General features: G+C 44.6%; 1 protein-coding gene across 1 annotated transcript in view; it reads right to left on the reverse strand.

The window, feature by feature from the left end:
- ALDH16A1 (aldehyde dehydrogenase 16 family member A1) overlaps window positions 1–12285 on the reverse strand; it is a 282143-nt gene that overhangs the window by 132997 nt on the left and 136861 nt on the right. The gene's annotated exons all lie outside the window — the stretch shown is intronic.

Raw genomic sequence — 12285 nt, forward strand, 5'->3', positions numbered from 1 at the left:
ATCGCTCTCCCATGCCAATATATAAGGTTCACTCACCATAGCCTTGAGGAGGTGCAAGAATAGTAGAATATGAGATATATATAGATATATATATATATATATATATACACACACACACACACCTGTTGTTCGGGAGAAGAAGTGCAGTTGCTCAAATTGTGAGAGCCCATAAGGCAGAAGACTTAGAGGCCCATTTATCAATAATTGCATTTTCACTGAGTGCGATATTAGCACCAAAAATCTCATTGCAATTATACTGACTGACCGTATGAATGAACACACGCAGGGACAGGGGATCTGAAAGGAGCCAGACCGTCTCTGCAATGTGTTCTCTCCTGGGTCGGGACTCCTGCGCATGCTTCGTGAGCTAGTGCTTAATCCTACCTCTCTGCTACTGCAGCATAACCCCAACCCTGACCCTTTGGACCAAGGCAAAATGTAGACACAATGTATGCAGATCTCATAACTGTAAACATTATGACAACATTCCCCTGGAATAGGTGCAACACTTGTATAATACTGTACATTTGAAAAGAGGCAGGAAACCACAAAGCTCTTTTGGAACAGAGCTGACCACATCAGTATTATCCCCATCATTGTTAGGCAACATGCTACTGCTATATAAACATGCAAGCAGCTGATTCTGTTGGCAGATCATTGGATATTGTGATTACAGGACTGCAGACACCCAATCATGGACTAGCTGCAAGCAATGGGGATGCACCACACTGGCCCTTTGCTATCAGAGTCGCAAAGATCAGGAATAAGGGGAGAAAACAACTCTTGACTAGAGGCCATGCTTGAATCTCATGAAGTCCCAGCAGCCAAATACTCACTGTGTGGAGAAATGCTGGGAAATTGGAAACTCTGCACAGGCTATCTTCTATGGATCAAAGTAACCACCAAAATCAAACCCTATGTCAACATGATTAATATAAAAAAAATAAAAAAATGTAAAAAAAAAAGAGAGAGAAAGAGAGAGAGAGGGAGGGAGAGAGAGAGAGAAGTGGATTTTGGTACTTACCAGATAAATCCTTTTCTTTGAATCCATAGGGGTCACTGGAGTACTCTTGGGATATGGACGGGGCGTTAGCAGCGATATGCACAATTAAATATTTAAATTAGTAACCCTCCTCCCCCTCCATAATCCCAAGATGCTTCAGTGTTTGAGCCGAACAGGAGCGAAAGAGAGGATGAACGATGGAGAATTACATATAACATTATAGGATAACGAACAACTAGAAAGTTGACACGACAGATAACAATCACCGTAACATTCAAACAAGCCGGTGATAATGTGTTACCATAAGAAATACTGAACTTACCACAAGACAGGTGAAACTGCTCTGGGCGGGCGTCCAGTGACCCCTATGGATTAAAAGAAAAGGACTTATCTGGAAAGTATGAAAATCCACTTTTCTTTTTCATCCATTAGGGGTCACTAGAGTACTATTGGGACGTACCAAAGTTTCCCCCTTGGGCGGGATAGCTGGTTGGCACCTGTAACACTAGACGACCAAAGCTAGATTCTGCAAAAGTATCAAACTTGTAAAAGCGCACTGACGACCATGAAGTTGCACAGCAAAGTTGCGTCGTGGAAGCCCAATGACCTGCTGCCCATGACGTTCCCACAGAATGCATGGAATGTGCTGAAATAGATGCAGGCGGTTGTAGACTAGCATGAAAGTAAGCTTGACGAATGGTCAGTTTAATCAATCTAGCCATGGTCTGTTTGAAGCTGGCCAACCTATCTTGACTGCATCATAGAGAACAATGTATCTGTTTCACGTACTGTTGATGTTTGGCCTACATAAATGTGAAGCACGCGAACCACATCCAAAGGAGCTGGAGTTCCTGAACCGTCTGAGAAAACAGGAACTACGATTGGTTGATTTATGTGAAAAGAGGATACTACCTTTGGTAGAAAAGCGGGATTTGTCCGAAGTTCCGCTCTGTCATCATGAAACACCAGAAAAGGTGGTTTGCATGACAACGCACCTAATTCAAAAACACGCCTTGCCGAAAATAAGGGTAATAGAAAAACTGTTTTCCAAGTTAGAAACTTAACATCCACTTGTTGTAAGGGTTCAAAAATTGAGGACTACAAAAAGTCTAAAACTAGATTCAAGTCCCATGGAGCTGTAGGTGGTATAAACGGAGGTTGAACTTCAAGGACACCGTGCAGGAACGTATGCACCGTTAACAAATGAGCCAAACAGCGCTAGAAAAAAATTGACAAAGCATAAACCTGCACTTTAAGTGTCGCTAAACGAAGTCCTCCATCTAACCCGATCTGTAAAAGTAGCTAAAGACAGGATAACTTGAAAGAAGATGTCGGAAACTTACGAGATTCACACCAACCATTATAAGCTTGCCAAATCCTATCATAATGAGCTACTGTAACTGGCTTTCTAGCATGTAACATGGTTGGTATAACAGACTCTGGAATGCCCTCTCATCTTAAGAGAGCGGTTTCAACAGCCACCCCATCAAACGCAGCCTCGCTAAATCGGGGTAAAGAAAGGTCAGAAAGTAGCAGAAGCGGCCACAAATCGTCTGCGAATAGACCATGGAGATCCGAGAACCATGCTCTCCAAGGCCAATGAGGCACCACTAGTATGATGGTTGTGGACTCTCTTTTGATCCGCTTTAGCAACCGAGGAAGCAGCGGAAACTGTGGAAATAGATACCCAAGGCTGCTATTGTAAGAGCATCCACTGCCACTGCCTTTGTATCTCTTGTTCTGGACACATACTTGGGTGTCTAATGATTTTGGCAAGATGCCATTAGATCCACCTGTGTGTTACCACAACGCTGGACTAAGATCTGGAATACTTCTGGGTGTAAAGCCCATTCACCTGGATGAAAATCCTGACGACTGAGATAATCTGCCTCCCAGTTGTCCACTCTTGGAATGAACACTGCCGATAATATCACTTGGTGATGCTCAGCCCAATTCAGGATTCAAGCAACTTCGCGCATGGCCATGCGACTTTGAGTCACACCTTGTTTGTTGATGTATGTGACTGCCATCGCGTTGTCTGACTGAACCTGAACAGTCTGAGACTGGAGAATGTGAACTGCCTGTTGCAGAACGTTGTAAATTGCCCTGAGCTCCAGGACATTTATTGACAGTAATCTTTCTCGGTCTGACCATAGACCCCGAAGCTGACAATGTAGGACCACTGCTCCCCAACCTCTGAGACTTGCATCCGTCGTCAGAATTATCCAATTCCAGACTCTGAACCTTTTCCCCGCGGTGCGATATCTTATTTGGAGCCACCAGAGCAGTGATACTCTGACTCTTGGAGACAACCGCACCATTTGATGATTTGCAGATGAGAGCCTGACCACTGTGCGAGAAGCTGTAGCTGAAAAGGACGTGAGTGAAATCTTCCGAACTGGAGTGCTTCGAAAGACGCCACTATCTTTCCTAACGGTCAATTGCAGAAATGCACAGAGACTGTCCGTGCCTTGAGCACTAACTGTACCAGATGACAAATACTTTGTGCTTTTTCTTCTGGCAGGTAAATTCTTTGATCTACCATACCCAGAATCATTCCTAGAAATTGAATTTGTTGAGACGGAACCAGGCTTGATTTTTTGAAGTTGACAATCCAACCGTACTGAACTACTTACACTGTACGTCAGTAAGGCATTTTGAACAAGTATTTGTTGAGACAAAGCCTTGATGAGAAGGTCGTCTAAGTACGGAACTATTATCACTCCCAGATACCTGAGATGAGCAATCATCACAGACATCACTTTTGTGAATACCCGAGGCGCTGATGAGAGGCCAAACAGTAGAGCCTGAAATTGATAATGGGTTTGTTGTACTGTAAATCTTAAGTACACCTGTTGCGGTGGCCAAATTGGAATGTGTAAGTACGCATCTTTGAGATCCAGTGAAATCATGTGGTTTCAAACTTCAATCACTGACCACAGGGATTCCATCTTGAATCTGTAGTAAGTGACATACCGATTGAGCCCTTTAGGTTCAATATCGGTTTGACTGAGCCGTCCGGCTTTGGTACTACAAAAAGATTGGAATAAAACCCTTGACCTTGTTGGTGTACTGGTACCTGAATTAAAACTGCTGAATCTACGAGAGACTGAATAGCGGTCTGCAGAACAGCCTTCTTGTCTGCCGACACCGGCAGACCTGTCTTGAAAAACCGCATCAGTGGTAGACAATGGAACTCTATTTTGTAACATTTGAACACTAAATTGCGGATCCATCCATCTGTGGTTGTCTGAAACCACGCCAAGTGAAACGTTTGAAGGCGTGCTCAGACAACTGAAGATCCGAGATCGGCTGGAAGCCCATCATGCCACTGGTTTGTCAGCGGTCTTTGTGTCTTGACAACGGTTAATGGTTTGTTGAAAACCACGTCCTCTACCATATGTACTCTGTACGGTTGTTTCTCGAGCACGGCCTCTAAAGGACTGAGGTCTAAAAAATTTGAACGCTGGTCCAGCGTATTTCCTTTTCGGAACTGGTGCGGGCAACGGTAGGAAAACAGACTTACCCCCAGTAGCCTGAGAAATCCATTTGTCCAATTCAGGACCAAACATATCGCCAATATAAGGCAACGCCTCTATACCTCATTTTGACTCAGCCTGCCAAGAACGCAACAAAAGCGCCCGATGGGCCGCAATTAGTGAAGCTGAAAGGCGAGAACTAACTTGTCCGACATCCATGGAAGCCGTACCTAAATACTCAGCCAATTCACAAATATGATCAGTAAGAAGTATAAGCTGGTCTTATAGATCCTGTTGTAGGCCTAACTTGAGCTGTTTTGCCCATGCAACTACAGCCTTGTTAACATAAACTCCAACTAAAGCAGGTCTAAGCAATACCCCTGGTGCTGTATACATGAACTTTAGCATGGCCTCCAGCTTACGCTCTGACGGGTCTTTAAGCGTTGTTGCAGCTGGGACTGGAATAGTTAACTTCTTTGAAAGTTTTCAAACAGAAGAATCCACTGGCGGCGAAGTTTCCTATTTAGTTGTCAGACTGTGGGAAAGGGTAATTAGACAGAAATCGCTTTGGCACAGAAAAGCATTTATCTGGATTTTGCCATGCTTCCATTAACTGCTTATTAAGATAATCTGAATAAGGAAAACAAACAGTCGTTCTTTGTCTCTTAGCAAATAAAACCTCAACCTTTGCCAGCGGCTCCTCTGTCTCAGTGAAATCTAGCACCTGGCATACCGCCCTGATGAGTTCATCAATGCCCGGGCCATCAGTGACCTCACTATATGATTCCTGGCCCACTTCACCTTCCCAGTCTTCCTCCTGAGATATCATGTTTGGCACTGAATCGTCAGAATTTAACACAGAGGAAACCAGTAAATCATGAGACAAACGATTAATACTTTTCAAATTTGAACTAATCAAGGACTTTTGTAAACCCTGCAAAGTTCTAGAAATATCCTGAGCCCACTCTGGCTGCTCAGACGGCATTAACCTTGAATCAAACATAGACGCCTCACGGTCTTTTCCGGCAGCGGACAACTCTGACTTCAAATACGCCATCACACCTGCCATCATCGCCCAAGGAGGATCAGGGCAAACATCCATTTTTGGATCTGTATTTGCAAGACACACTGTGGAAGTGGAAGTTCCATCACATAACACATTTTCACAGTTATCACAGACAAGCTGCACACATACAGACAGTACAACAGTGAAACACAAGTCCGCACGACTCAGTAAAAAAAAATTAAAGGAAGTGTGTATAAAACAAAGTGCACCGCACTTGGTACACACTTAGTTCTGTTAAAGATATGTTTCACTAAAGTTCCTACTAACACCCCTGCCACCTCTAGTGGCAGTGTGTTGTAAGACCGAAAATGAGAAAAATGGCATCCATGATGTGCTTTTTGTTTTTTTTAACATAATATAATCCGTCCATATCCCAAGAGTACTCCAGTGACCCCTAGTGGATGAAAAAGAAAATAGGATTTTGGTACTTACCAGGTAAACCCTTTTCTTTGAATCCATAGGGGGCACAGGACGCCTACCCAGAGCAGTTTTACCTAGTTTGCGGTAAGTTCAGGGAATCGTATGGTAACAAATCCTTTTCTCATAGTCAGTAGAGGATGCTGGGGTCCAATTTAGTACCATGGAGTATAGATGGGTCCACTAGGAGCCATGGGCACTTTAAAAGATTAATAGCGTGGGCTGGCTCCTCCCTCTATGCCCCTCTTACCAGACTCAGTCTAGAAACTGTGCCCGAGGAGACGGACATATGTCGAGAGAAGGAAATACACAGATAGTGGTGAGATTCACAAAAGCTCACATGTACAACAAAAGGAAAGCCAAGCTAACCAACTCGGAACAATTCAGCAACGGCTCAACCAACAAACTGAACCAAGTAACAAAGCAGGAATTCGAAGCACTGAGTGGGCGCCCAGCATCCTCTATGGACTACGAGAAAAGGATTTACCGGTAGGTGATTAAAATCCTATTTTCTCTTACGTCCTAGAGGACGCTGGGATCCAATTTAGTACCATGGGGATGTACCAAAGCTCCCAGTATAGGAGGGAGAGTGCTGAGGTTCCTGCAGAACAGATTAACCAAACTTCAGGTCCTCAGAGGCCAAAGTATCGAACTTGTAGAACTTAGCAAACGTGTTCGACCCTGACCAAGTTGCTGCTCGGCAAAGTTGTAAAGCCGAGACACCCCGGCCAGCCGCCCAGGAAGAACCCACTTTACGAGTAGACTGGGCATTAACAGATCTTGGACACGGCAAGCCTGTCGTAGAATAAGCATGCTGGATAGTGAACCTGATCCAGCGAGAAATTCTCTTAGAAGTAGGAAACCCAACCTTGTTGTGATCATAAAGGACAAACAGAGCGTTCGACTTCCTGTGACGAGAAGTTCTCTTCACATATATTTTGAAAGCCCTCACAACATCCAAGGACTTTGAGGTAATTGAGGAGTCAGTAGCCTAAATACTAGCACAATAGGTTGGTTGATATGAAAGGCTGACACAACCTTCGGAAGAAATTGCTGACGCGTTCTGAGCTCAGCTCTATCCTCATAGAAAATCAAGTAGGGGCTCTTGCATGACAATTCCACCAATTCCAACACATGTCTAGTAGATGCCAAAGCCAACAGTGTGACCGCTTTCCAAGTAAGAAACTTGACCTCTACCTCCTGTAAAGGCTCAAATCAATCTGATTGCAGGAACTGTAGTACCACATTAAGATCCCACGGTGTCGTAGGTGGCACAAAGGGTGGTTGAATATGCAGAACCCCTTTCAAGAATGTCTGAACATCAGGAAGAGCAGCCAATTGTTTCTGGAAGAAAATGCACAAGGCTGAAATCTGGACCTTTATGGAGCCCAAGCGTAGGCAGACATCAACACCTGCTTGCAGAAAGAGGAGAAACCGTCCCAGTTGAAACTCCACCGTAGGAAACTTCTTGGATTCACATCAAGACGCATACTTTTTCCAAATCCGATGACGTTACTCCCTTCCTAGCCTGTATCAGGGTAGGAATGACATGTTTCGGAATGCCCTTCCAAGCTAAGATCTAGCGTTCAACATCCATGCCGTCAAACGTAACCGCGGTAAGTCTTGATAGGTGAACGTTCCCTGCTGCAGAAGGTCCTTGCGAAGAGGCCTCAGATCCTCCAGCAGTAATTCCAGAAGATCCACGTACCAAGCCCTTCTTGGCCAGTCCGGAGCAATGAGGATTGCCTGAACTCCTGTTCTCTTTATGAGTTAAAGAATCCTTGGGATGAGTGGAAGTGGAGGGAACACATACACTGACTGGTAACGGAGTTACCAGTGCGTCCACCGCCACTGCGTGCGGACCACTCGACCTGCAACAGTACCTCCGAAGCTTCTTGTTGAGGCGAGAGGCCATCATGTCTATTTGAGGTACACCCCATCAGCTTGTTACCTCTGCGAACACCTCCGGGTGGAGGCCCCATTCTCCTGTCTGCTGAGGAAGTCCGCTTCCCAGCTGTCCACTCCCGGAATGAAGAATGCTGACAGCGCCACTGCGTGCTTTTCTGCCCAAAGGATGGATTCTTGTTACCTCTGACATCGCAGCTCTGGTCTTCGTTCCGCCCTGCCTGTTTATGTAGGACACCGCTGTGACGTTGTCCGACTGAACCTGAATGGCTTGATCTTTCAGAAGATGTGTCACTTGTAGAAGTCCCTTGTAAATGGCACTCTGTTCCAGAATGTTTATTGGAAGGAGAGATTCCTGACTGGACCACTTTCCGTGGAAGTTTTCCCATTGGGTGACTGCTCCCCAACCTCTGAGACTTGCATCCGTGGTTAGAAAGATCCAATTCTTAATCCCGAACCTGCTGCCTTCGAGTAGGTGAAAAGCTTGCAGCCACCATAAGAGTGAAAATAGGATTTTGGTACTTACCAGGTAAATCCTTTTCTTTGAATCCATAGGGGGCACTGGAGTACTCTTGGGATATGGGCGGCGTAGCAGAACAAAGGCACTGAATATTTAAATTTAGAACTCTCCACCCCTCCATATCCCTAGAGTACCTCAGTGTACGAACCCAGTGTTTTTACTGAGCGAACTACTATAGAGAGGTTGACAATGGAGAATTCCTATAACATAACGGACAACAACAAAGTTGACCCATAACGTTAGTGTCAACTAAACAGTTGACAGCATAACCGATAGACCTTTATAGTTTGAACCAATCGGTTAAAATGTGTTACCATAAGCTCCTTTGAGCTTAATACAAACCAGGTAAAACGTGTTACCCTAAGCTCCTCTGAGCTTAAAACAACCCAGGTAAAACTGCTCTGGGTGGGCGTCCAGTGCCCCCTATGGATTCAAAGAAAAGGATTTACCTGGTAAGTACCAAAATCCTATTTTCTTTTTCATCCACTAGGGGTCACTGGAGTACTCTTGGGACGTACCAAAGCTTCCCTCGTGGGCGGGAGAGCTGTTTGACACTTGTAACAGTAGGCAGCCAAAGCTAGATGCTGATGCCGCAACCATTCATAACGTGTAAACGTGCACAAACGTGGTGCACTGAAGGCTATGTAGCCGCGTCGTAGACGCTCCACGACCCGCTGGGTCTGACATTCCCACAGAACCTGTGGGATGAGCTATTACTGACGTAGGCGATTGTAACTTAGCCTTAAAGTAAGCCTGACTTGTAGTCATTATTATCCCACTGGATAATGTCTGCTGAGAAACTGGCTAACCCCAGTTGGCAGCATTATAGAGAACAAACAACGTATCCGTATCACGTACTGTAGACGTTCGGAACATATATAAACGCGTAATGCGTGTACCACATTCAGAATTCTAGAATGTGCTGTCAACACAGGAACCACTATTGGTTTATTGATGTGAAGAATAAGAAAGCGGAATTCGTCCGAAGATCTGCTTTGTCATGAGAAAACTCAAACACGGTGGCTTGGAATACAAGGCACCCAAATATGAAAACAAAACCCTTGCCGAAGCTAAGGCTAGAAGAAAAATGTTTTCCCAAGTGAGAAACTTAATCCCCATTTATTGTAAGGGTTCAAAATATGAAAACTGTAAGAAATCTGAACCCAACCTCAAGTCACCTGGCGCTGTAGGTGGGATAAATGGAGGCTGCACTTTGATGACACCTTGTAGAAAGGTGTGTACAGACGCAATAGAGTCAAACGTCTTTGAAAATAAGTTGACCACACAGATACCTGCACCCTCAGTGCAGATAAACGCAGTTTTCCATCCCACCCCGTTTAACAGAATACGGGTAACTTGAAGGATGATGTCGGAAACTTCCGAGCTTTACCACCTATGTAAGCACACCAAATTTTGTAATAATGAGCTGCCTTAAGCGGCTTACTAGCTCGTAACATGGTTGGTATAATACTGTAATGCCCTATTTCTTTTCTTAAGAGGGCGGTCTGAACCCTCACCCCGTCAACCGCAGCTGCGGTACATAGGTAATAGGTACATAGGTAACTATGGGTAAAAGAACGTTCCCTGTTGTAACAGGCTGGACGTATTATGAGCGGGCCAAGATCGTGTGCAAGTATTCCTTGGAGATTCGAGAAGCAAGCTCTCCGAAACCCATGAGATATCACTAGTATGACTGTGACGAACTGTCTTATGATCCGTTTTGGCAACGGAGAGAGCAGCGGAAAATGGTGGAGCCAGATACACGATGCTGAATGACCACACGAATGTGAGAGACTCCACCGCCACTGCCCTTGTGATCTGTTGTTTTGTACACATACTGAGCTTTTGTAATTGTGGCGAGATGCCATCATGTATACCTGAGGGTAACCCCCTTCTGTGGACTCACATATGAAACACCTCTGGATTTAATGTCCAGTTTTCAGGATCTAAATCCTGACGGGTGAGATCATCTGTCTAACAGATGTCCACTCACGGAATGAACCCCGTTGACATTATCACATAATGGTGTTCTGGGCAATTGAGGATTCGAGTTACCTGCCGCATTGCCATGCGGCTTCTTGGTTCTCCCTGGTTGTTGTGTATGCAACTCCCGTTGCGTTGTCTGACTGTTGGTCAGACTGAAAGCGAAGCATGTAGTGCATTGTAAAATGCACGGAGTTCCAGGACATTTATCGACAGCAATCTGTCGTGATCCGTTTCAGAACCTCTGTCGCTGATCTTTTTTAACTACAACTCCTGAACCTCTGAGACTCTCGTCCAGATTATATACACCCTCGCCCCTCTGTGGGAAACGCGAGTGAAGGCCGGCGAACTAAATCGCTTTGAAACACATCATTATTCTTAACAGGCGAATACAGCAATGTACCGCTAGTGTGCGTGTTTTGCACTAATTACTAGATGTACATTTGTTCTTGCTGGTGTAGTAGGTAAATGTCTTCGATTTACCGTATTTATAATCTTACCTAGGAATTGACATCGTTTAGACGGAATTAGATGCGATTATTTTTGAACTTGATCTGCCACCGCAGTATACATTAGTAGCGCAAGTTAAAGGAACTTTGTTGAGACAGAGTTCTTATGAGCAGATCGTCTAAGTATGGAACGATTGTCACTGGCAGGTCTCTGAGATGAGCCATCATCACCAACATCACTTTGGTAAATACCCGAGGCGTTGACAAGAAGCCAAATGGTAGACCTGAAATGGTTAATGGTTGTGGCGTTTTGCAAACGCTAGAACCTGTGATGACCAAACCGGAATGGGTAAATACGCATTGTGAAGATCAAGTGAAATTATGCAATTTTGTGGCTCCAATATGCAAATACTAACCGCAGAAAATCCATTTTCAAACTGCATTAAGTGACTTGCTGATTGAGACTGCGACGGAGCTGTCTGGTTTTGTTACCCCAAACAGAGGGGAATAAGTAACCCTGACTCTGTTGGTGTACTACTGCCTGGTTATAAAGACAGCTGAAAACTAGCAGAGACTAAATGGCAACCTGCCAAACCGTTCGACAGAGGCAGTCTTATCCTTTAACCTGTAAATAGCTGAGACATCCATGAGTTGATGTCTGGAAACCCCGCAAATGTAACGTGTAAAGACGCGCTTCCACATTGGAAAATGGAGATGGCCTAAGAGGTCATCAAGCCACTGGCTTGCTGACTGTAGCGTCCTGTCGTTACAAGGCGTGACTGTTTTGTACCACCGCCTTGAAAAAACTGAAGTCTAAAGGGATTAAACGCCGGCACAAGTATTTCCGTTTTGATACTGGATGCGGTAATGGCTGAATATCAAATTTAGGACCAAACAAGCTCTGGCCTTGTCGCGCTTAAACTAGCGACGATGAAAAGTGAGAATCGAAGTAACCGGCGTTAGCAGAAGCTTTACAGATATACTCTGCAGCTTCTTTTAACAGTTTATTGTTTCCATACATAGTCTAGTGACCCAAATGTATCTTGGGTCTTTATAATGTTTGACACAGACGCATTTACCAATGGCGGATCGCGTCATTTTGGAAACGATTAAATAGTGGTTAGAGTCTACTTAGTCTCTGTAAAAACGTAGACATTGACTCACTGGGCCGCACTATCTGAGTGCTGGACTAATGTACCCTTCTCACTCGTAGTTATCGGTGTGAGATTTGACATAGAATCGTGCATTAAATTATAAGACCAGTTAAATAAACACCCTGGTACCCAAAGGGAAATTGGCCCTTTGGAAAGACTGTCCTTCGTTAGTGCTGGTGGAGTAACTTCCGAGACTCCGTTACCGCTCTTTTAATTTGAATTGCCAATGCAATTTTTAGTTTGCGCTAGAGCCTTACTCGCTATGCAGACAGACACCACAATAGTCAACGGACAGACACTTGCACGACT

This window comes from Pseudophryne corroboree, chromosome 10 (assembly GCF_028390025.1).
Source record: "Pseudophryne corroboree isolate aPseCor3 chromosome 10, aPseCor3.hap2, whole genome shotgun sequence".
Classification (NCBI taxonomy): domain Eukaryota; kingdom Metazoa; phylum Chordata; class Amphibia; order Anura; family Myobatrachidae; genus Pseudophryne; species Pseudophryne corroboree.